The sequence below is a fragment of the Hibiscus syriacus genome, unplaced genomic scaffold (genome assembly GCF_006381635.1).
Source record: "Hibiscus syriacus cultivar Baekdansim isolate YM2019G1 unplaced genomic scaffold, ASM638163v2 tig00112411_pilon, whole genome shotgun sequence".
NCBI lineage: Eukaryota > Viridiplantae > Streptophyta > Magnoliopsida > Malvales > Malvaceae > Hibiscus > Hibiscus syriacus.
In genome coordinates, this window is record NW_024063326.1 from 569,222 (window position 1) to 596,197 (window position 26,976).

Consider the following 26,976-nt stretch of genomic DNA (forward strand, 5'->3'; position numbering starts at 1 on the left):
ATTTAGCAAGCACTACCATACGCCCCATTGCCCACAGTGTATGACACGCCCAACTGCCATTAAAAACAGCGATATTCTATTATCTCATCCGGAAACGACGTCGTTGAAAACCTGTAAAATGGAAAGGAAGGAAGAGTTTACGAAGTACAAAGCAAACAGCCGCTCAGATGTTAAAAAAGAAAGAGGAGAGAATTGAAAAACTCTTCTCTTTTTATTATAAACCAAAAAAATTCAAAGACGCTTCCATTTTGTTTTTGCTATTAGATGTTGCATCAGATCTGAAGGTAGTTTCTTCTCATCTACTTGTTCAATTCCTAAATTCGATTATTCTTGTTCGGTTTATACTGTTAATCTTTGTTTTAATGTTCGATTTGATTCGATTCTGCAGAGAATTGACAGTTGGAGAGGAAAAAAGAAGGAAGGAAGAAGATGTTGACAAAATTTGAGACGAAGAGTAATAGAGTGAAAGGACTGAGTTTCCACTCTAAGAGGCCGTGGATCTTAGCTAGTCTCCACAGCGGTGTTATCCAGTTATGGGACTATCGAATGGGCACTCTGATTGATCGATTCGACGAACATGATGGCCCTGTTCGCGGTGTCCATTTCCACATGTCTCAGCCTTTGTTTGTCTCCGGAGGTTCAGATTTCATTTCCTTTAACCTCGATTTTGATCTCTGCTTAACAAATCATATTGATTTGGTTATTTTAATGATCTGTGGATTTATAAGTGAAATTTTGAGTTGTAGTGATTAGTTAGTTAGGATTGGATTAGCTTATATATTTTAGCCCTTCTTGCAACCGTATGAAATTTAAGGTATCTGATGTGTGATGCCGGATCTAGATTTAATATAGAGATTCATGTAGTTGAACTTGGTTTATAGCCTGTAGATCTGATGGTTTGAAGCAAATGAATGCCAATTTAACAATAGGTAGAATTACATACGACACATCTGTGTTTCCGTGAATGCATGTATGATGTTTATTTTATCCAGTGGTTTTATGATTTCCACGTCTTACTTCCAAAGTATAGACTATTGACCTATTTCGTTTTTTAATTATTTTTAAATAGTTTTTGGGATAAATGAAATGTTTTATTTTACATTGCATATATTTATTGCTACAAAGTGATGTGGCTGAGTTTATTGATTGAAATTTTCTGGAAGTGGTCAACTCGGGCAAGAATAACCTGGCACTGCGCACCTAGCCCTATTATTGGCTCAAAAATTTTTCATTTGTGTTATGATTTTCTTTTACAAAGCATATGGTTCTTATGCAATAAAATTATTCTAAAAAAATGATTTTATTTTTCATTAAAAGGGGATGACTACAAGATAAAAGTATGGAACTACAAGTTGCATAGATGTCTTTTCACACTTCTTGGACATCTTGATTATATTCGTAGTTTCGTACTGTGCAATTTCATCATGAGCATCCATGGATTGTGAGTGCCAGTGATGATCAGACTATTCGCATGTGGAACTGGCAATCACGAGCTTGCATCTCAGTCTTGACTGGTCATAATCATTATGTTATGTGTGCCTCTTTCCATCCTAAAGAAGACCTTGTTGTATCGGCCTCCCTTGATCACACTGTTCGAGTCTGGGATATTGGTTCCTTGAAAAAGAAGACTGCATCCCCAGTCGATGACATTTTACGGTTGAGTCAGATGAACTCGGATCTTTTTGGTGGTGTTGATGCAATAGTTAAGTATGTACTGGAAGGTCATGACCGAGGAGTAAATTGGGCTGCATTTCATACCACCCTACCTTTGATAGTCTCTGGAGCGGATGATCGCCAAGTCAAATTGTGGCGTATGAATGGTAATTAATGGAAAACATGCCTTCTTCTCCAATATATATTTCATTTGTTAGACATATTGATAAAAACTTTTTGTTAATCACTCTAGTTGGCCTGTTAGTTTCTTTATACAAATTTATCCAATTGTTTTGGTTTGCCTTTGTTATTTTAGCCTACCTTAACTCTTATAATATATGTTTTTGTAACAGGGAATTTAAACCCCCTGGTTTGTTGTGGAGTTGAGTGAATTGTTTATTTTTTTGCAGATACAAAGGCTTGGGAAGTGGATACTTTGAGAGGACACATGAATAATGTGTCATGTGTTATGTTCCATCCCAAACAAGACATCATTGTATCTAATTCCGAGGATAAAAGTATCCGTGTGTGGGATGGAACAAAGCGAACTGGACTCCAAACTTTCCGTAGAGAACATGAAAGATTCTGGATTCTTGCTGTTCATCCTGAGATAAATGTTTTAGCAGCTGGACATGACAGTGGCATGATTGTATTTAAGCTAGAGAGAGAACGCCCTGCTTTTGCAGTGAGTGGTGAATCTCTGTTTTATGCCAAGGATCGGTTTTTAAGGTATTATGATTTTTCAACTCAGAGGGAATCACAAGCACTTACAATTCGAAGGCCTGGTTCCACAACTCTGAATCAAAGTCCCAGAACTCTTTCTTACAGTCCTACAGAAAATGCTGTTCTTATATGCTCGGATGTGGATGGAGGATCTTATGAAGTGTATGTGATACCAAAAGACAACGGTGGTAGGGGTGACAGTTTGCAGGAGGCAAAGAAAGGTCTTGCTAGTTCTGCTATATTTGTCGCTCGTAACCGATTTGCTGTCCTTGACAAAGGAAACAACCAAGTCTTAATCAAGAATCTTAAAAATGAAGTGGTTAAAAATGTTGAGGCTGACAGCTTAGCTAAGGCCGGTATCGGTTAGTTCTCAGTGTGTATGGATTCTTTCAGCATTTGGGTTTATTATTGTAAGGGAGAGTTCTGTTGTTAAACATTATGTAACTCTTGTTTATTAATGGTTATTAAGGCACTCTTTTACTCCTTCCGCTGACTAAGGAACATTTTTTGTTCCATTAATCATGAAGGGGGTTTTTAACGAGGCCTATCTTCTTATAAAAAAGAAAAAAGGTTTCTGGAAATACAATATTTTGCCTGGATCGTGTTGGGAAGATTAGGACTATAGTCATTGATGCTACAGAATACATTTTCAAGCTCTCACTGCTTCGGAAGAGATATGATCAAGTTATGAGTATGATAAGAAACTCACAGCTTTGTGGCGAGGCCATAATTTGCTTATCTGCAACAGAAGGGGTTCCCTGAAGTGGCACTTCATTTTGTCAAAGATGAGAAAACACGCTTTAAGTTGGCTCTAGAGAGTGGGAACATTCAGATTGCTGTTGCATCGGCTAAGGAAATTGATGACAAAGATCATTGGTATAGGTTGGGTGTGGAGGCCCTTCGCCAAGGCAATGCTGGTATAGTGGAATATGCCTACCAGAGGACAAAGAATTTTGAGAGGTTGTCTTTTCTTTATCTCATAAATGGTAACTTGGAAAAGTTGTCCAAGATGCTGAAAATCGCGGAAGTCAAGAACAATGTAATGGGTCAGTTTCACAATGCTATGTATCTTGGTGATATCCAGGAACGTGTTAAGATCTTGGAGAATGCTGGTCACTTGCCTCTTGCTTATATTACAGCATCAGTACATGGGCTACAAGATGTTGCGGAAAGGTTAGCATCTGAGTTGGGAGATGATGTCCCTCCTTTTCCAGAAGGGAAAGAACCTTCCTTGCTGATGTCCCCAGCCCCTGTTACATGTGGAGGTGACTGGCCCCTCCTGAGAGTCACGAAAGGCATATTTGATGGTGGATTAGATAGTATTGGCAGGGGTGCTGTGGATTAAGAGGAAGAGGATGCAGGAGGTGATTGGGGTGAAGATCTTGATGTGGTCGATGTTGATGGCTTACAGAATGGGGATGTTACCGAAATTTTGGAGTACGGGGAAGTGGCTGAAGAAAATGAAGAGGAAGGTGGATGGGACCTTGAAGATTTGGAACTTCCTCCCGAGGTAGACACCCCAAAGGTTTCTGGTGGTGCTCGATTGTCTATTTTTGTGGCACCAACTCCTGGTATGCCTGTAAGTCAGATTTGGATTCAGAAATCATCTCTTGCTGCTGAACATGCAGCTGCTGGTAATTTTGATACAGCAATGCGATTGCTGAACAGGCAACTTGGCGTAAGAAACTTTGCTCCTTTGAAATCAACGTTTCTTGATCTTCACACAGGCAGCCATAGCTATCTTCGTGCATATTCATCTGCACCAGTGTTGTCCTTGGCTATTGAGAGGGGATGGAGTGAGTCTGGTAGTCCTAATGTGAGGTGTCCACCTGCCCTTGTTTTCAATTTTTCTCAGTTGGATGAGAAGCTGAAGGCTGGTTACAAGGCCACCACAGCTGGAAAATTTACCGAGGCTCTTTGCTCTTCCTCAGCATTCTTCACACAATTCCATTGATAGTTGTGGAGTCAAGGAGGGAAGTTGACGAAGTCAAGGAATTCATTATTATTGCTAAGGAGTATGTTCTTGGTCTGCAAATGGAGCTTAAGCGAAGAGAAATGAAAGATGATTCAGTGCGGCAACAGGAGCTTGCTGCATACTTCACCCATTGCAACCTTCAGATACCTCATCAAAGACTTGCTCTGCAAAATGCAATGGTTGTCTGCTCCAAGGCAAAGAACTGGGCTACAGCCGGTAACTTCGCCAGGCGACTACTAGAAACAAACCCCACAAATGAGAATCAAGCAAAGGCTGCAAGGCAAGTGCTTCAAGCTGCTAGAGGAATATGACAGATGCCGCACAGCTAAACTACGATTTCAGAAACCCTTTTGTGACATGCGGGGGAACTTATGTTCCTATTTACAGAGGACAGAAGGATGTATCTTGCCCATATTGCACTGCTCGTTTTGTGCCTAGCCAGGAAGGGCAATTGTGCACAGTGTGTGATCTTGCAGTGGTCGGGGCAGATGCTTCAGGATTGCTATGTTCTCCTTCGCAGATACGATGATGATGAAGCTGCAGAAAACTGGTACTATTGAATTTTATTTTTCTTATCATTTCATCTTCAAAATCAATTTCATCGACCAATACATATATATTCCTCTGAATAGAGTTCAGTATGATATTTTCAGATCTAAGAATGAATTTCGAATTTGTAACTTTCAGGCTGTTCTTGTTTTGATGTTTCATAGAATAGTGATGGAGATCTTGCCAAGTGATTTATATGTATGTTGGAGCTAGGGTTGATTTGTGCACGATCTGGTTTTCATTACTTCCGATTGGTTGCCATTAGACCTGTCCATTGGGCTGGGTTGTAGTTTGGTTCCTGCAACTTTTCATGCCCAGGCTTGAATTCGGTCTACCCTAATTCGACGTTTATATACTATATAGTATTAAGTAAAACTATTTTATATTGATATTTTAATTGATTGTTTTTATCATTCTTTGGTGTCTGTTGCAGCTATCTTAGACACCAAATAACTTGTCTTATTTTCTTCTATCATTTTATTGTTTTATTTTTTGTTTTAAAAAATTAAAACATTAAATCAAACACAATAAATTCATCATTTTTCGAGGTTGGTGACTTTTTTGAAATTGAGGAGTTTAAGATTATGTTTGAAAAATGGAATGGCGATAGGCATTCTTTCAAGACGGTGAATATCGTACCTCAATATTAGTCTCATTGGACAATCGGGGAGGATATTGGAGCATTTAGAACTTTGGATTTTAACATTATTTTTCCCCCTTTTTGAATAGATTTTTTGAAAAATTAATCAAATGAGAAGAAAGACAAGAAATATGAATATTTTGGTATCGTTTTTTCTCGAATGACAATAGATGATGGACGATAATTGATTGACAATGACGGTTATGGGTATTGATGATATTTTTACATAAACCAAATTGACAAGTATATTAAAATTTAACGTTCAAAATTGAATGGTTTTAAAATTTAATGGGAAACTAGATATATAAACTAACTTTATTGGGAAAAAACAATTACGTCAGTCGTGTCGTTAATGATTTAATGATTCAATATTCTAATTGAATCTGAAACTAAAGTTTAATATTAAAATTGAAGCATTTTAAAATTCAATGATAAAATCTTTGCACAACTTAAAATTCAATGTAATTTACCCTATATAATTTTAATCCAATTTGTGCATTCTATTCAATTGAACCTAGAAGACTTCTCAATTTTTACTTCATTTTTATTTTTAGATTTTTTAAGAATCAAGGGTATAGTGATGTGAATTATAATAAAAAATAACCCAACGAAAACCCTTTAGAAGAGAGAATAATACGTCGAATAAAGTTCGTACACCCGTTGATCGGCGCATTCCTCTCAACTCAACCAACCAATCTCGAAGTCTTAATAATGAAAAGAAAAGAAAAAAGATAGGAAGGAGCTGAAGGCCCTGATGTAGTTGAGATAAGGTTGTACTCTCCAATCAAAATACCCTTATGATTATATTGTCTAGTTGAGGGAGGGCCATCCAATTACATTCTCTGCCAGGTGTTTAGCAATTCAACTAAAAATGAGCCTCAGATTCAGTCCTTAATATCCGAAGCAGTGGTGGACAAAAAAATATCTTATAAAGTGAGCACATATTCATTAATAAAATAGATAATTAATATAAAAATATTTGATTTCAAAATCACACATACTCTAAAAAACACATACATCCGCTGTTTACTCGAAGGAGATAAGGGAATGCTCGTCTGGTTCATGAATTATTATTACGAGTCAGCTCATGAATTTCATACATAACCCCCCCCCCCCACTTCCCATACCTCTCTACTCAGTACAAAAGATGTGACAAGCACGACAAGGCTATTGGGAAATTTTGCCAATCACAACTTCGAAAGAAAAACCAATATCAAAAGTAAGTCAACTGTCATCTGTTTCGTTTTGTACAATATATTGCATGATATGCATTGATAAATTATATTCGAATTTAAAAATACGATCTCATTAATTTGAATTGAATTCAACTATAAAAAGATCACATTAATTCATTAAATTCAAATTGAATGGACTCAAACTGAAATGTTTTGAATCCAAAATAATATGAGTCTGAATAATTCGAATTGAAAATATTAGATAATCTTAATTCGAAAATCAAACAAAAATAACTTAAACTTGAACTAATTAACTTTGGAAATGATTAATTTCAAATTAATCTATCACAAAAAAAAATCAACTTGACCCACAACTATCCATTCAAGAAATCATGCATGTTTATAGTATCCTACACTATATTTTTCTTAATTTCTAAATTTAAGTCTTAGTTGAACTTATTGAGTGGCTTTAATGTTAAAGGGAATGTTGTTCTCTTTTATGAATATAGCTTCAAACAGTTACGTATGTAAGGTACGTGTGTATATCAATAATTTAAAAAGATTATGAACATATATTGCATTCTATCATTCACACTATTAAAAAAAGGTTTAGATTTAAAACCCAAAACACTTGGGGGGGTTGGAGCTTGAGAATATATATGGCAACTCCCATACGGTGTTTAAAAGGTAGGGTTGCCTTCAAATTTATAGGTAACAAATACTTAACAATTGGTTTAAGGATAGCCATGCGTGTATTATTTGTTAGGCATTAGATATTTGTAATGAAGGAACTAATACACTTATGTCGCGTGATGAACTCTTCTTCTTGGTGTTGTTTGGCACCATTGAACATTAGAAAACAATATCCCTAACAACAGCAAAAGAAGTTCCTCCGGGAAGTGACATTTACATAGATAGACCGAGGACAATCGTCATTTTTAAAAATTTCAAATTTTATTTTGACATATATTTTTGTTGATAATCTACTATTTTTTCTTTAAACTTTTATAAATTCAACTATTTTTTAAATTTTTTAAAAAATTTAACTTTTCTTACGCAAAATTATGTCTTCGTCCTTCCACATTTCCCGGACCTTGACGTAAGTACAAAACGTGTAAGCGAACCACTGCTCTTTCATGAGCGTCCCCAAGCTACTGCATTTTTTGGGAGAAAGAGGGAAAAAAAACCCCAGCAGATTAAAAATCAAGTATAAATCTGGAAAGGTGCTAGATTCCCCCCTAAAATTATGATAGTCCACCACTTTTGAATTCAAAAGCATTGAATAGGAAAATTTAAGGAGAGTTGAAAGGTCCAAAAAGGCAGGTGTTTTGGGAAATACAAAGGACAAATACAAAGTGGAAGGCTATCACTTCTTTACCCACGCCAAATTGGCGTTTTGGAAATTTAACTTGCGACCTCTAAAAATATAATTCAAAATCGATATATAAAAAAGAACTTTTTATTAATGCAATAATAAAGAAATGAGCTTCAGAAAGCTTACTGAGACAATTAATACATAAAGTAATCGTATAAAATATATGATAACAATATACTTTGTAATGTATCAATGTAAAGCGTCACATTAACATATATTATATCTTTTTAGCCATCATTTGTTTGTTCATTTTCATTTAATTACTTAACATTAGGGAATCACTTGATTTCATTCTTGCAATTTTACTTATAGTACCTTTTGGTTATACACTTCATTCATCTTCTCCAAATCATGTTTTTTTACATTTCAAATTTTTTAACAGACATCCAAAAACCCTTAAAATATGAGAAAAACCCAAAACCACCGAAAATAGTGATTTTTGTTTTGTTTAATTCCGTGAGTTTTAAAAAAATTAGAAAAATCTGAATAGATAAAGTGGCCAAAGAGGATGAAACGAGTTTATCAATATATATGATGACTATAAAGACACTAGAAAATGATTGTTTCTGATAGTGATTAAAAATGGGTGAAAAGTCTTAGAAGAATATGATGAGATGGAATATAAAGATATATTTTAGTTTTCCTATCAACATAAATCAACACTAAATTGCTATGTCATCCTATTGTTAATGGGTTATCAGTTTAATGATATAATTGCATACAAAACAAAAGTTTAGTATTACAATCACATCTATTTATAGTTCAGCGGCAAATTCGTCCAAAAAAAACTAAAGTGTAGTGATATCTAATGTAATTTACCAAAAAATTTATCCATAATTAGAGATATTTGTTACAATTGGCCCCACACCGCACAAAGAAAAAATCTTAGGACACCATAACTTCAGAATCTGACATATAAGAACATACCTTAACATTTCGTTGCTCCAGTTCACGATCTCTAGAATTTTCGGTGATCCATGAGAGACCAAAATGAAGATCCTTCTTTTACTGGTTTCACAGCTTTATAATCTAAAAAAAAACCGAGAAACCCCAGGAAATTACAGTAGCTATGAGCTCAAAAAGGTAATGTCTAAAAACCCATAAACACAAACCCAATCAAGCTGTATAAAACACCACCACCATCTTCCAAAGAAGAAGCTTAAAGATCAGACTTTGGAAACTGGAAAACACCCACCCAAAGGTTTTCTGAAAGTGTTGAAATATGAATGAATGGATGACGATGATGATGATGATGATGTCCAGGCAAGGAGGATTCAGAGGAGGCAGCACAAGGTGTCAAGAGTGTGGCAACAAAGCTAAGAAAGATTGTGGGTTCATGAGATGCCGTACTTGTTGCAGGAGCAGAGGATTTGAATGCCAAACTCATGTCACAAGCACTTGGGTTCCTGCCTATAGAAGGCCTCAAAAGCACCCACAAATCTCTTCTGTTTCACCACAGCTTAACCCTAAAAGGCTTAGACAAAATCCTTCTTCAGGTACCCTAGCAGATACACATAGATCTATATACTGTATATCATTTTTTTTTGTTGATGAATGGAACCCTAGCATATGTTTTCTCTTTCTTATAATATTGGTTACGTGCCCCCTTTTAGGGTTAAAAGTGGGGAATTATCCGGCTGAAGTGACTTCCACGGTGATGTTTCGATGTGTTCGAATAAGCTCCGTTGAAGATGGAGGTGATCAGTATGCTTATCAGACAAGTGTGAATATTGAAGGGCATGTGTTTAAGGGTTTTCTATATGATCAAGGCCCTCATCAAGCAGTAGGCGAATGCTCCTCTAGAGAAACACATTCGCAGCCAAATCAAATGAATGCTGCTGCTCTAACAACAACAACTGCTGCTGTTACTTCTGTTACTGCAGGAAGTCATCTTCCTTTAGCATATGCATCTTCATTTAATGCTTTAATGTCAGCTGGTACGCAAGTTTTTCTCCACCCGAAACCTTGGTAACACTTCGTATATTGGTCATACTAGCTGATCACTTGTACTTAGTTGCCCTAGAACTTATACGATATAAATTAATCAAAGTTTAAAGGGTTAGTTTACATGATTTTAAATTGTTCTCCAAACTTAAAAACATTTTAAATGTGAGTTTAAATTTAAGTCAAGATATGTTTAAAATATGTGAGATTAACATATGAGTACTTATCGCATGAACGGTTTGGATCTCACGTGTAAGAATATTTATTAACAAATAAAATCTAAATCGTTTATGCAACAGGTGCACATATGTCTATTATTTGATAAATGTGTTTTAAATATGCTCTATATTAGATGCGACTGACATTAAACACTTCAAAATTAACGTTTAAATTGATAGAAAAATTTGATTGATATAATACAAATATTTCGAGGATGCAATATGTTAAGGTTTATGGACCATTTTAGAACGTAGTTGATTGTTTGGTGCAATTAGGGGAGGAATAACCTAGTTTTTTTCCTTTTCTTTTCAAATTCCAAAGCCTGCAATTATGTGATATTGTCTCTCTAATATTAAAGTTGGCAAACTACAGTTTGATTTAGTTGTTTAATGTTATGAACTTATATATATATCCTCCTTTATCTTGTTTATCCATTTCTTTGATGGTTTAGGGTATCAGTCTCAGCTAGCTAAAACTGCATAAAGATAATGCAGCTTCACTATCAAGTGCGAATATTTTTTGTCTTAAGAATTTTATTTTATTAATGCATAAAAAAACTTAAAATGGTATATTGAGTTTGCATATTCTCATGTTCATATTTTCTGTTTTAAATTATATTACATAATAAAATTTCTTTTCCATGCATTGCAAGAACCGTATAAAATATTTCCCTATGTCTAATAATATAGCATATAATCCTTAGTTAGGAGCTGGGCACATCTTTAATCGATTACTTTAATCAAAATTTTTGCACTCGAATCACCAATAGCTAAATGTAGCTATGAAGCATAATCTATATTCTTAAAAGATGAATATATATAGATATATATCACGATCCATTTCATAATTCGGAGGTCTTCACGGAAGCTGCTCTCAACTTGGCGTTGCGGGGAACCTATTATCATACATCTCCCTTACCTCATTACATATGGGAAAAAATGGTCAGTTAATTTTTAATTTACGATCCATTTGTATCTAGGACAAAACTTTTAGTTTTATATCTATTTTGGATAGTTGATAGAGTGAAAATAGACGTTTGAGATTTTCTCTTTGTTTTTTTTTCATTCATTAAACGATTCTAAAAATGTGTAAACTAAAAAGTTATACAGAGCGAACGAATCCTTTCATATATATACATATATATATCGCTGTTACTTGTTTTTGTGTTTGGTTTTTTTCTGTTTGTTTGCTGGCGGGGTTTGTTTCTGTTTGTTTTGGTGCCTTTGTTGTGGTTCTTCACTGGTTTGGTGTTGAAAGGGGTCTTCGTGCTGATTTAGTGTGGCCCTGATGCTGTTTGGCTGAGCTGAGACGCTGTTAGACTCTCTTGATATGGTGTCGGAGCCTGTTGCTGTTATATATATATATCCACACTCAAAAATATTTGTGGATCATTAATATATGTATATACTTGTTCCAAGTACAGGTTTAGATAATATACATACACATATATAACAAGTGAATTTATTCTCCCCGGTTTTTTTGGCATGACTGGTATGACTCGTATCCCGTTCGTGTCCATGTCGGACACTCATATAGCACAAGTACGAGAGGGTTTGAGCCATGTTGGTGCTTCATATTATTTATGTATCAATATATATATATATATATATATATATACAAGAAACTGAAAATATAAAGATTTAAGTGATTAAGAAAAGTGATGTTATTCATAGAGGTTTTAGGTTTAAATAATTATGTTTATAAAATGTATATTATCGATAATTAAAAATATTGTAAACATATATTATCTTATTATCACCTCGTACTATTTTAGAAGAAAAAAAACTATGTAGATATAAAGATAAATGCATGACAAATATTTAAAGATATCACAAGCCCGATCAATGCATATCAGTAATGGATAATGGGCTATCAAGTCCAGCTTCATCGCCAACGGCCTGCAAACTCGAATGTTAAAAAAATCCAAACTTAGCCCATAAGCCGACTCCAACTATGGCGCCAAAATCACCTACCATTTCCCGCCAAATAATGAGCCTTTTCTCCAACCAGCAGGCAGTGCCGTTCTTTTTTTCTCACTTCAGTCTCAGAAAAATCTACCCCTCGCCTTTTGCCTCTCTTCTTCTCTTAGCCATGGCTTCCGATTCTTCCCCCACTAATTTCAACAACGGTAACTCTCTCTTCCTCTTCGAAACCTTGATTATTTTCTATATTTGAAGTGTAATTTATTGGGTTATTATTTTTAAATCTAATTCATTTTTTCAGGTCCTTCCTCTCCTGATGATTCGTTCTCAAGCCCCATCCCTAACACCTCTTCCCCAGCTCATCGCCGCCGGCGTGGTCGCAGTCAAGCCTCCACTCCTTCCTCTGCCGCCGCTACCCCACCTCCAAACCCTTCTCGTTTTGCCAATTCGGCATCTACTCCAACTCCATCCCGCTCCATCAAGCGTGGGCGCCGCCCAGCCACATCCCCAACTCCTGCTGCCGCCGCCACTCCATCCTCCACGGACGATTTCCCACCGCCATCTTCAGAAGGCGGAGATGATATGGAGGAGGCGACCCCTACCTTTGTTTGGGGTACCAATATTAGCGTTCAAGATGTGAAGAATGCAATTCAAATGTTCATCAAGCATTTCAGAGGCCCACAAGAATTAAGCAATGATATTTATGGAGAAGGGAAGTATACGAGAATGATACATAGAGTGCTTGAAGTTGAAGGAGAGTGGATTGACGTTGATGCTCATGATGTTTTTAATTATGACTCTGATTTGTATAACAAAATGATGAGGTATCCCCTCGAGGTTTTAGCGATTTTCGATATTGTCTTGATGGACATCGTTAGTTTAATTAATCCTCTGTTTGATAAACACGTTCAAGTTCGGATTTATAATCTGAAGAGCTCTACTTCCATGAGAAATCTCAACCCATCTGGTCAGTTTTATATTATTTTGGATAGATTGTGCGTTATTGTGTCTGTGTGTGTTGGATTCATTTGGGTTTCTTTGTTTTGGTTGGTTTAGATATTGAGAAGATGGTGTCGTTAAAGGGGATGATTATTCGATGTAGTTCAATAATTCCCGAGATTAGAGAAGCAGTGTTCAGGTGTATTGTTTGTGGTTACCATTCTGATCCGGTTGTTGTTGATAGAGGTAATTGATTTTTGCGATGGTCCTTTCACTAAATTTGATTTTGGAGTAATGTTGCTAATGGATTTGTTTATTTGTCAATGGTGCTACAAGGACGAATAACTGAGCCTACTTCATGCTTGAAGCAAGAGTGTCTGGCCAAGAACTCGATGACATTGGTTCACAATCGATGCAGGTAACTGCTGGTTTAAATTTCAGTAGGCTTTTACTGTAAGTGAACTTGCTTAGTTGCAGTGATGTTAGGACCTGCTTAAAATTTTATTTTCTTGTTTTATAGGTGTGTTTAGGCTTAGATATGATTGTATTCATTTTTACTTGATACTTCATTTGTTACTTTAGGGTCAAACAATTATTCATATTTGAGTTATTCTGAGACCAAAACTAATTGGTTCTATTACCCCAAACTTCAGGTTTGCTGATAAGCAGATTGTGAGGCTCCAGGAGACACCGGATGAGATCCCTGAAGGAGGGACACCACACACAGTGAGCTTATTGATGCATGATAAGCTGGTGGATGCTGGAAAACCTGGGGACAGGGTTGAGGTTAGATACTTAAGAAACTGTGTTGTACGATTACAAGTAGCCAGGCTCTTTAATTTGTTTCCTCAATGTTCTTGTCTATTGCATTAGATCACTGGCATTTACAGGCAATGAGTGTTCGAGTTGGACCGACACAAAGAACTGTGAAATCACTGTTTAAGGCATGTCTTCTCTTATGCTTCTGTTAGATTTATAGATCTCCAAGCATTTCAATATATATATATTAAAAGTACTTACTTTGCTTGCAGACATACATCGATTGTCTTCACATAAAGAAAACTGATAAGTCAAGAATGACGGCTGAGAACCCTATGGAAGCTGACAAGGTCTCACAAAGGGTTGATGATGATGTTCAGTTTGATGAAGACAAGGTCTAATAAATTACACATTCTTCTCTTCAAGAATTCAGTTATATTGGCTACTTGTCTCATGAACTTTTGCGATACTGCAGGTGGAAGAGTTGAAAGAGTTATCCAAACAACCGGATATATATGAAAAGCTAACTAGGTCATTGGCACCCAACATTTGGGAGCTCGATGATGTGAAGAAAGGTCTTCTTTGCCAGGTATTGTTTCTGGTATTAGACATTCATTTTTTCCTCGGATAGCAATAGCTAGTTCTTTGTCTTCAATGTAGCTTTTTGGCGGGAATGCTCTGAAGTTGCCATCTGGTGCTAGCTTCCGTGGTGACATCAATATACTTCTGGTTGGTGATCCTGGAACCAGCAAGTCCCAGCTACTCCAATACATACACAAGCTTGCTCCACGTGGCATTTACACCAGCGGAAGAGGGAGTTCTGCTGTTGGACTGACTGCTTATGTTGCCAAGGATCCTGAAACAGGGGAAACTGTATGATATGCTTTTCTTACTCTTTCTTACGTTGATGTTAATTAGAATATTGGACTTTTATGGTTGATTTTCATTTATGATTTATGAATAACCTCCAGGTTTTGGAAAGTGGAGCCCTTGTTCTGAGTGACAGAGGCATCTGTTGTATTGATGAATTTGATAAGATGTCTGATAATGCAAGGAGCATGCTGCATGAGGTTGGTTATGCATTGCCTTTCTTGTTCCCTGTTAAGACATGATTTGTGCACTGGTCCAATGTTGAAGATGAGAAAAATGTGGATGCTAACAATGGTTGAGATGCCTTCCAAGTTTTGGCAGTTCTAAATTTTAGTCTTCAATTTTGCATGGATAAGTTGCTATATATTTGTTCTTTTTGGAGAAGTTCTACAACAAGAATGATGTGTCAAATATTTAAACTCAGGAGCTACGCTTTCCATATTTTAATTATTCATTTTCATCTTATTCATGCTATGAAAGTTGACAACAATTGATTCACTTTACTTCAATTTCCAGGTCATGGAACAACAAACTGTTTCAATAGCAAAGGCTGGTATAATTGCATCTCTTAATGCAAGGACTTCAGTCTTGGCTTGTGCAAATCCTAGTGGTTCACGCTATAACCCACGTCTGTCCGTGATTGACAACATCCACCTGCCTCCAACCTTGTTGTCCAGGTAAGATGATGCCTACCAGCTACCAAGTTCTAGTGGTCTCAACCCTCAATGTCTTTTGATACTGTCATACAAGTATTGTCTTGGCCATGTTTCTTAATTTGGATGCTTAAATGATATATTAGTTTCAAATATTGTTGGAGGTGTTATTTGGTTCGTGACTTCAAATCATGTTTGTCGAGCTATAGCTAACTGTAATTAATTGGCACTGTGTAGAAATAGGTATGATATTGCTCAGATCCTTCTTATGCATATATTTATAACTATGATGCCCTCCTAATTGTTTATCTGTTCCTCAGATTTGATTTAATCTACTTGATTCTCGACAAGGCTGATGAACAGACAGACAGGCGTTTAGCTAAGCATATTGTTTCTTTACATTTTGAGGACACAGAGGTTTGAACTCTTATCATCTGTCATGTTCAGGGTTTTGTCCCTGGGCTTTCAATTTAATTCCTTCCCTCTTCTTGCAGATTGCTGAGCATGATGTCATAGATCTTGCTACATTAACGGCTTATGTGAGCTATGCTCGCAAGAATATTCACCCAAAATTATCAGATGAGGCTGCTGAAGAGCTAACCCGAGGATATGTTGAGATGCGGAAAAGAGGAAATTTCCCTGGCAGCAGTAAAAAGGTATGATACATTTAGTTCACTTGTCCCCTGTTTCTCTTCGTCATTGGTTTTCGTGTAATTTAGATACAACCTTGTATTGCTATCAAGAGTTTGCATTGTGGATCAAGTATGATCTTTGATATGCCTGCTTTACCAACTTCTTTTTAACCCTTTTCTGCATTTCGATATGTCAACAGGTCATCACAGCGACACCAAGGCAAATTGAGAGTCTGATACGCCTCAGTGAAGCCTTGGCTCGTATCCGCTTCTCGGAATGGGTTAGTTACCTCAGGTTTATTTTAGCCGTGCTATAATGATTTCATTATGAAGCAAATAATGAAAATCCATTATGATATTTGTAGGTCGAAATGGGAGATGTAACTGAAGCATTCCGGCTTTTGGAAGTTGCCATGCAGCAATCAGCAACTGATCACTCCACTGGTAATATTTTAGCCACAATTCTTTATTGTGAACTCATTTTTTCCCATAAGAACAATCTAACGAATCCTTCCATTTCTTCCCTTTGTTTTTTTTCTCTAAAGGAACCATTGATATGGATCTTATCACCACTGGAGTTTCTGCAAGTGAACGGATGAGGAGGGAGAGTTTGCTATCAGCAGCACGCAACATAATAATGGATAAGCTACAACTCGGGGGACCATCAGTACGATTGTTAGAGGTAAGCTGGTTTAGTAGATTTAAATCTGAAGGCTTTCTTTAGTTCCGAAAATCAACTGCTTGAACACCGTACTTGGTTTATGCTACAGTTGCTGGATGAACTGAAGAAGCAGAGCTCTGGCAGTGAAATCCACCTTCATGATGTGAGAATCCAAGCCTCTTCCTTTTACTCTCCATAAAAATGAATAATCAAACTGATTAACACATCTGCTTTTTCTATTCGTCTTTATTGTCCAATTCAGCTAAGAACTGCAGTTGCAACTCTAGCCAGTGAGGGATTTGTTGTTCTTCATGGTGACAGCGTGAAGAGAATATGAAGATTAGAAGCTACAAGAAAAACCGAAACCATCTAAGATCCGGCTGATGTGCCAATTGTGAATGCTGCCTTGCGACTTCGGAGATACCCTCTGCGAAAGACATTTTCTTTGAAAGTGTTAGGTATGTCGTTAAGTAGTTGATTGTGACATGTATCATATCCTTGGCTGCTTCTAGTAACACATGGATGGCTTATGCTTTTCCATTTCTCTTGTTTTAAAATGTCGCAAATTAATTTTGTTAAACGATAAAATTTAATTATCTGTTGGGTACATCTATTATAAGGTGGACTAAATTGAATAGAAAAATGAAGTTGGTTAGCGCTGAGAGTACGTGAAGGTGGAACTGAACCTAATTCAGAATTTAGGTTCAATCTAGGTAGACAATTAGATCTGGTTTAGATATAAGTTTGTTCGTATATTCAGATCAAAGTTAACAAATCTTTTTCTACACTATAAAATATCATTATGAAAAGTATTATTTTCACATTTTAATCAATGGTGAAACAAAAATGAATGAGTAAAAAATGAGAACAAAATTGACTGAATCTAAACAATAACAGTTTTATGAAAATGAAATATTAATTTTATAATTTTTTTGTTTAAAAGTATTATTGATCTCTGGGTGAAAGAAATTAATATATATATTTACACATTAAAATTTATATACGCAAATATTTTCAATCTCTATATTTTGAATTTGATCTTTAAACTTTAGATGACGATTGTTGGTGAGCAGGGATGACATTTGTGAGTGGTGGTTGATGGTGAGAGATTTTAATTGAATTTAAAGATTAAATCGATACTTTTACTTAAAGTGTAGGGTCTAAAATGATGTTTCATCTAAATTATAAGGGTTATATTAATATCTTATGTAAATTCAAGGATCAAATTAAAATTAATCTCTTTTACTAACGTAATATATTATCAAATAATAATAATTAACGATTCAATGATTAAAATATAACAATTGATAACATAAATGATCAAAATTTAAGAAATTAATAATTACTTTTTCAAAATCAATGAGAAAAAACGAAAATGGTTATTCTAATAAATAGTAATCGACCCTATCAACTATTGAGATTTATGACTAATTACAATTCCAAAACCTCTTAACATGTAAGTAAGAAACAGTAAAAAAAATCCAAAACGAGGGTTATTAGTATTAACTTTTAAGAAAAAAATAATCTTTAAGGTAACATCGAACGGTGAAGAAGGAAAAGGCTTACGTGGAAGAGTGTGGTAGTGAGGGAGTAGAGGAAGACATCTTACACTCTACAACTCTCCCCAGGTTTCTTTCTTTACTCTCTTTTCCCTTGACCGTGGTTTTTGTTTTCTACTACGCGTTCAATTATCTGAACTCCACAAAACCAAATCCAAAAGAAAATACTCCAACAGATCCATCTCGCTCTGCTATCTCGTGATCGGGAAAATCAACATAGTCCAAACGGTGTAGGACTCAATGGCAGACCGTGGAGGATGCTGCCCTCCGATGGATCTGGTCCGTTCGGAGGCAATGCAATTGGTCCAGCTCATTATACCAATGGAGTCCGCTCACCTCACCGTATCTTATCTCGGCGACCTCGGTCTCCTTCAATTCAAAGACGTCCGTAAACTTTATCTTTTACTTGTTAATTATATTTCTTTGATACGCTCAGTTCTATCGGAATCTGTACTCTCTTTTTTGTTCTACTTTGGAATTGAACTCGATTTTCGGTGCTCGAGTCTTTGATCGAAGTTCATAGAAACCGTAGACTTGAACTATGTGTTGGAGATTCACTGGAATAGGAATCGGCCTATCGATTTTTTACGATTACTAATGCTAGGGGTTTTGTTTTATCCATCGATTCCCTTCTTTTTCTACTTTTCTAAAATTAAAGTTCATGAAACGCTAGTTTTTATTTTCAATTTTTTTAAAAATTTGATGGATCAGTTGGTGGAGATTTAAGACTGATTTTCTTTTTCTAATGATATCTTACAGATCAATTCGGAGAAGAGTCCATTTCAGCGAACTTATGCTGCTCAGGTATTTTTTTTACTTACTTTAAATAGTGTGATTGAAGTGTGATCTTTGGCACATGCTGTTGCTGCTTATTCTTTCTTTTTCTTCTACTTTGAAGATCATTTGTGTCGGGAATTATATACTAATAGCAGTTTTCACTGGCCGAAGAATGTTGTCAATAAATAATATTACCTTTCTTGAACCAAAACTACTACATCACCTGACCAAAATGTCGGTTTCTGATTTGTTGCATGCACTTTATAGCATATGCTGCTGTTTTAGGAAGTCCTAGAAGAGTTCAACTGGTTTTATAGGATCTCAAATGATAGATGTTTGTTTGAAATAGATACTGTCCTTATATTAGATTTGAATTACTATAGTTATTTGAATGTTGTGATGTTATGTTTTGTTCCCATAATCTGCTCTTTTTCTTTTTTGCTTCTATATTGTGTTTTTGGTCATTTTTTGCTAACATCTCTTTCTCATGAAGATTAAAAGATGTGGAGAGATGGCACGCAAGTTACGGTTTTTCAAGGACAAATGCTAAAAGCAGGCTTCTCCACTTCAGCAAAATCTACGGCAGTAACTGACATTAATTTGGATGACTTAGAGGTACAGCATCTATTGCCTAGAAATGCTTTCTTTTTCTCTTCTTTTTTCCTTGAATTCAGTTTTTTATTTGTTATGTTTTAGGTGAAACTTGGAGAACTTGAGGCGGAGCTGATTGAAATGAATGCAAATGGTGAAAAGTTGCAACGCGGTTATAATGAGCTGCTTGAGTATAAGTTTGTTTTGCAAAAGGTATGCATTGTTTGCTGCCATAATCAGATGATTTTTTGATGGCCCAGTTCGTAGTTCCTAGTAATATTTTTATATCATGAGAAACACCAACAGATGGCTGTTGAAATGTTGCCAACTTTTGCAGCAAGGCTATATATGTTTGGACGAGTAAAACAATTCAGAGTTGAGACACTAGACTACTAATTGGATAGAGTAAAAAAACACTGTAATTTCTTACTATCTTTGTTAAAAGTTGATTTAGTACCATAGTTCTTGCCATATTAAGTTCTTGTTTTTATGGAATCTGAATGGAGTTGAATTAGAACCTTACTCTCTTTGTACATCAAGTATTTTTAAAAATATTTTTCACGCTCTCCACAATCAAGTGAATATCTCTTTTCAAAGGTCCATTCACTTTCAGCTTGTAATGCTTTGTAATAATTGCATAAGTTTCTAACTTCTCTTTCTGTTTAGGCTGGTGAGTTTTTTGCTTCTGCTCAACGCAGTGCTACTGCTCAGCAGAGAGAAACGAGATCGCAGCAAATGGGTGACGAATCCATAGAAACTCCTTTACTGCAAGAGCAAGTAAAGCACCATCTTTCTTTTAGCATGATGTACTATCTAATCTATATATAATGTCACATCTCTTACAAAAATCTCCCTGTTGTTTGTAGGAAGCCTCAACAGATTTATCCAAGCAAGTGAAATTGGGGTTTATTATTGGCCTTGTTCCTAGGGAAAAGTCTATGGCATTTGAGAGGATTTTATTTCGTGCAACTAGGGGCAATGTGTTCCTCAAGCAGGTTCCTGCAGACGACCCTGTCACTGATCCTGTTTCTGGGGAGAAGGTGAAAATTATTTTAATGGCAAGAATGAGATATTTGAAGTATTTTCATCGCAAAATGAAGATGTATATCACATACGTGCACATGAAAGAATGCTTCAGTAAAACAATTCAGAGTTGAGACACTAGACTACTAATTGGATAGAGTAAAAAAAACACTGTAATTTCTTACTATCTTTGTTAAAAGTTGATTTAGTACCATAGTTCTTGCCATATTAAGTTCTTGTTTTTATGGAATCTGAATGGAGTTGAATTAGAACCTTACTCTCTTTGTACATCAAGTATTTTTTTAAAATATTTTTCACGCTCTCCACAATCAAGTGAATATCTCTTTTCAAAGGTCCATTCACTTTCAGCTTGTAATGCTTTGTAATTATTGCATAAGTTTCTAACTTCTCTTTCTGTTTAGGCTGGTGAGTTTTTTGCTTCTGCTCAACGCAGTGCTACTGCTCAGCAGAGAGAAATGAGATCGCAGCAAATGGGTGACGAATCCATAGAAACTCCTTTACTGCAAGAGCAAGTAAAGCACCATCTTTCTTTTAGCATGATGTACTATCTAATCTATATATAATGTCACATCTCTTACAAAAATCTCCCTGTTGTTTGTAGGAAGCCTCAACAGATTTATCCAAGCAAGTGAAATTGGGGTTTATTATTGGCCTTGTTCCTAGGGAAAAGTCTATGGCATTTGAGAGGATTTTATTTCGTGCAACTAGGGGCAATGTGTTCCTCAAGCAGGTTCCTGCAGACGACCCTGTCACTGATCCGTTTCTGGGGAGAAGGTGAAAATTATTTTAATGGCAAGAATGAGATATTTGAAGTATTTTCCTCGCAAAATGCAGATGTATATCACATACGTGCACATGAAAGAATGCATCTTATGTTTTTGTGTAATTAGACATGCAAAGTCTTCATCACGTTGATGCTGACAATTCATCATTTATTTGAAGATCGTAGATTTTATGTTCTGAAAGTGTTAAACAAAGTTATTTTGCAGACAATCTGCCATTTATTTGAAGATCTTAGATTTTATGTTCTGGAAGATGATTGAACAAAGATAATTTTGCATGTATTCATGACTACCCACATACAATCTCAATCCTAAATTAAAATTGATCTAGTTTTCTAGTTTATGGGAACAGTAACACTCTTGGTGTAGGACTTATAGTGCAATCCACTCAAGTCATGCTTATATGTGATGTTTAGGCTAGCTTAGTTTTATGATTTTGGACTTGTGAGGAGAAGATCATTTGTCTAATCTTGTACCACGTTTTCTGTTGTCTTTGATTTGAATGTTAATTTGCAGATGGAGAAAAATGTATTTGTGGTATTTTTCTCTGGAGAAAGGGCAAAAAACAAGATTCTGAAGATATGTGAAGCTTTTGGTGCTAATTGTTATCCTTTTGCTGAGGACCTTGGCAAACAGGGTCTCATGATTAACGAGGTATGGATTTTATTTTATTTGAACTGTCACTTCTGTGTACTTCTTGATGGTTTGGCAGACTGTTGCTTGCTTGTTTGACATTTAATATGCCTGTATGCTAGATCTTTTCTTTCACAGACCACTTCCAACTTTACTTCATGATGAGGGACACCCCTCCCCTTCCTTTGCTGTCTTGTACCAATTCTTTCAATGCATCAAGGAAACTTGAATCATTATGCATTTTATTTGTAACTGCTAGGAATGTTGTTACTGACTGATTTCAGTGATCACTATAAATGTCAGGTTTCTGGAAGAATTTTAGAGCTAAAATCCACCATAGATGCCGGATTTCTTCTCCGGGACAATCTGTTGCGGAGTATCGGGGATCAGTTTGAACAATGGAACATTAAGGTCTGTTTAAAATATATATCATGTTACTTGATGATTATCTTATCTCATTTTTTCATTGATTACGCTTATATTTCCTGTTGCACATGAGATGCAATTGCACTCTTGGAAGTCAAACTGATTTTCTAAGTTCAGTGAGTAAACTCTATTTTCTTTAACTCCTTAAGGTGAAAAAGGGGAAATCAATTTATCACACTCTGAATATGCTTAGCCTTGATGTAACAAAGAAATGTCTTGTGGCTGAGGGATGGAGTCTTGTTTTTGCCACAAAACAGGTGCTAGTTTTCTGCTTCTTGCGCTTTACATTTATGTATATATATTGATTATTAATCCATAGGTTTGAGCTTTCTTGGTGCAGATTCAGGAGGCACTTCAGCGGGCTGCATTTGACTCCAACTCTCAAGTTGGAGCCATTTTTCAGGTCTTGCATACAAGAGAATCACCACCTACTTACTTCCGCACAAATAAATTTACTTCTGCTTTTCAGGAAATTGTTGATGCATATGGGTAAGTTCAAAGACTATTTGAAACTGGTCCTGTGTTTCACAAGAGAAAGAAAACCAGATATCCATCGTAAATGATGATACCTATTTGTTCTGAGTTTTTGTGCATGCACACACTTTTTTTTGCATTTTGTGCATATTGATGTGGTGTTATGATTATCTGCTTATATATGCATTTTTTTGTTGCTTTACACTATAATTTAATGCGAGTACTGATCCCCTTTAGACTAGGGCATTAGGTGCCATGATTTTTGAAAGGGCTAAGATTCGAAATACAGTATGTTGATATTAAGGAGATACTAGTGATGGCTTAATTAATAAATTATTGATTTTCAATCTGCATATGTTAGAAAATAGAGATCATAGTATAAGTGCTCCTCTTAATTCATTTATGAAGATCCTGAAGAGTTGTTTAAGGTTACTATTGATCTCAAAGAAGAGATTGTTCAGTATTAATTTCTGTGTTATTTGACCTATATTTATTGATGTTGCATTCTTATTGCGGATTCAGTTTTTATTTCCCAGTTGTAAATTCACCTTATTATTGAGTTCCTGCTTTGGTTTCCTGTTGGGGAGTATATGCTGTCTGTATGTTATGCAATGCATTAATGTTATGTGCTAATTTGCCGGTAAAGAACAAAAATACAATTCTTTTTGTTGCATTTATTGCAGGGTGGCTAAGTATCAAGAAGCAAATCCTGGTGTTTATACAATTGTTACATTCCCTTTTCTTTTTGCTGTCATGTTTGGTGATTGGGGGCATGGAATATGCTTATTCATTGCAACATTATTTTTTATTATCCGGGAAAAGAAACTTTCTAGTCAGGTAAACCCTTATGATGGTTTAATCAAGAGTTCAATTTAGACAACCTTGTGGAATGTATGCTGATATGAAAAATATATTTGAGGACATATTTATTCCTGCATTGCTTTTTTTCTTTAAGTTATAAAAGAAAGAAATATATTTTTACTCATACCTCTTAAGGGTAATGATTACTTGAAAACCCTTGTCCCATTTAATTTGGACAAAATTATTTCCAAGTTTAGTCATCTTTCAGACTTGCATAATGCTTTGTTTGTGTAAAAGTTCTGTATGTTAGTTTCCTTTTCACTTGCTAGGTAATTGCTACTTCTTTCTGGGTCTCCTCAAAATGGTTAAATAATGAAGCAATAAGATCCGGTTATGTTTTAGTTGGGCTACTAAAGTTGTTGACCGTCTCCTAATTTCATATTGTTTTTGCTGACATGGTAAATAAACACGAGATGAGATAATATTGCATGGACTTTTTTGCTTTATTTTGTTAACATCAGAGATTGGTAAGTTTCATATTGATGTGTACTGTGAACATCACACCATAGATTTTGTGGTAACATGACCTTGCCTTGTCTGAGCTTTGGGTTTGGCTGATTACTTTTCAAGATAGAAGGGCTTGTTAGTTTTACTTGTTCGTGATTGTTATCTTTATTGATCTATTGTCTCTATGTTTGTTACCTAAGTAAATTATAATTCTTGGAAACTGCAGAAGCTTGGAGATATAACAGAAATGACTTTTGGTGGTCGTTATGTTATCATGATGATGTCACTCTTTTAAATTTATACTGGCTTGATCTATAATGAGTTCTTCTCAGTGCCCTTTGAATTATTTGGCCGCTCAGCTTATGCTTGCCGTGATCTCTCTTGCCGGTATTTCACTTACACGAGTAATGATACCAATTTTATAGAAGCCGCCTATTATGGTACAAGTCCTTCATGACAGTTTTTACTGTTTTTTTTACAGGGATGCTACTAGTGTTGGTTTGATTAAGGTTCGTGATACTTACCCCTTTGGAGTGGATCCAGGTTGGCATGGTAGCCGTAGTGAGTTGCCTTTCCTGAACTCGCTAAAGATGAAAATGTCAATCCTTCTTGGGGTGGCTCAGATGAACCTTGGAATTATTTTGAGTTATTTCAATGCTACATTCTTCAGTAATAGTCTGAACATCTGGTACGTCTGATATGCCAATTCAGATCTTAGCCTTTGCATATTCTGGAGATGTTGACGCCATAGCTAACTGAAAGGCTGTCTTTCCTCATATGTTGCTCAGGTTCCAATTTATTCCCCAGATGATATTTCTTAACAGTCTATTTGGCTATCTTTCTCTCCTTATCATTGTTAAATGGTGAACTGGTTCACAAGCTGATTTGTACCACATACTGATATACATGTTCCTCAGTCCTACTGATGAATTGGGTGAAAATCAGCTTTTTCCTGGCCAAAAAACAGCTCAGGTTATTTTTTCGTTCTTTCTTTTAATTAATTAATATCATTTGTTGGATTAATCTACATCTATAACTTAATATTCTTGTTCATTTCTTTCCAGCTTGTGCTATTATTACTTGCCCTGGTTTCTGTGCCATGGATGCTATTACCAAAGCCTTTTCTTCTAAAGAAGCAACAAGGAAAATGTATTTGTACTCCTCTCTCAATTTCTTGTTGAACCTATTTTAACTTTTTTTTTTCACCCTGTTTCCCTTGCCCTTTTTAGAGGCACCAAGGCCAATCCTATGCACCACTTGAAAGCACAGATGAAACTCTCCTTTCGGAGGCAAATCATGATTTTCATGGTCATGATCATGGGGAGTTTGAATTTGGTGAAGTCTTTGTCCATCAACTCATACATACCATAGAGTTTGTGCTTGGTGCAGTTTCAAATACAGCCTCATACCTTCGATTATGGGCCCTCAGGTATGTCCTCAGTAATTTCAGTTGACGCTTAGACTCTATTTGTTTTTGGTTGAATATAACTCCATCTCTTTGATGTACATTGTTTTCTGCATGCACAGTGCCTTGTAGAAATGTGTAAACGACCGAGCCTTTAAGTTGACACATTTCTACAAATGTTCATTTATATAAACGTCGTCGCTATTTGATTTTGGTTGAATATAACTCCATCTCTTTGATGAACATTGTTTTGTGCATGCACGGTGTCATGTAGAAATGTGTGAATGATCGAGCCTTTAAGTTGACACATTTCTACAAATGTTCATTTATATGAACGTTGTCCGATTTAAGTTAAGCCTAACTGCAAACTGCACTTTGTTTCTTCTTTCTGTTTTGCAGTCTTGCTCACTCAGAGTTGTCAGTTGTGTTCTATGAGAAGGTTCTTCTTCTTGCTTGGGGGTACGTCTTGCACATATTCCATGCTTATAAAATTTCAACCCAAATATATATAGACTTTATCTTATGATATTTATTACTCTCTCATGTTTACATATCTTCTTTTTCATTCAATGAGTTTATAGATCTAGAAGCATATGGAATGCATGATGATAACTTGCTTTTTGCTTCCTACAGGTTTAACAATGTAATCATCCTCATTGTCGGCATAATCGTCTTTATTTTCGCAACCGTTGGTGTGTTGCTAGTTTTGGAAACCCTAAGTGCTTTCCTACATGCTTTGCGACTTCACTGGGTAGAATTCCAGAACAAATTCTACGAGGGCGACGGGTACAAGTTCCATCCATTTTCATTTGCATTGCTCGACGATGAAGATGATTGATGCTCTTGAATTGAATAAAAAATTATGTTGATGAACTGTGAGTGTGGATAGGTAAGAAGTTGTGTTGATTTTTTTATTTAAACATGACGAGAAGTCGATCCAGATTCCCCCTATAGGGGGAGTTGAGGAGGCGTTCTTAAGCCGCCTAAGAGCACTCCATTTTGCCCCTCCAGTTGATAATAGTTTGTTCTTGGTAGCAATAAGTGGCCTACTAGTTGGGCTGCCATGTTTGTCGTATTGAGTTGTGTCATAAAACATTATTTAATTTATTTTTCTATTTAAACTCTATAAAAATAGATTATGTGGTTTTGCTCTTAAGGTATTAATTTGCAATTGATATTGATGATTAGTTGATTGTAAAATCTAAATTAATTTCTTGTTTTTATAATCCACCCTGGAAGATAGCAGAAGAATTCATGGTTCAATTAGTTCATGCAGATTGTTTGGGAT

General features: G+C 35.8%; 1 long non-coding RNA gene and 3 pseudogenes across 1 annotated transcript; 3 read left to right on the forward strand and 1 right to left on the reverse strand.

Moving 5' to 3' along the window:
- Positions 1–163: 163 nt before the first annotated feature.
- Positions 164–5,065, forward strand: LOC120179371 (annotated as a pseudogene).
- A 3,655-nt stretch (positions 5,066–8,720) lies between these two features.
- LOC120179337 lies at positions 8,721–18,790 on the reverse strand. The gene is made up of 3 exons (XR_005521608.1): positions 18,655–18,790; positions 9,945–9,949; positions 8,721–8,733 (listed from the first exon to the last, which is right to left on the reverse strand). It is a non-coding gene; the product is annotated as an uncharacterized LOC120179337 (long non-coding RNA).
- Positions 12,223–17,246, forward strand: LOC120179335 (annotated as a pseudogene).
- LOC120179336 lies at positions 18,330–26,815 on the forward strand (annotated as a pseudogene).
- Positions 26,816–26,976: the final 161 nt, after the last annotated feature.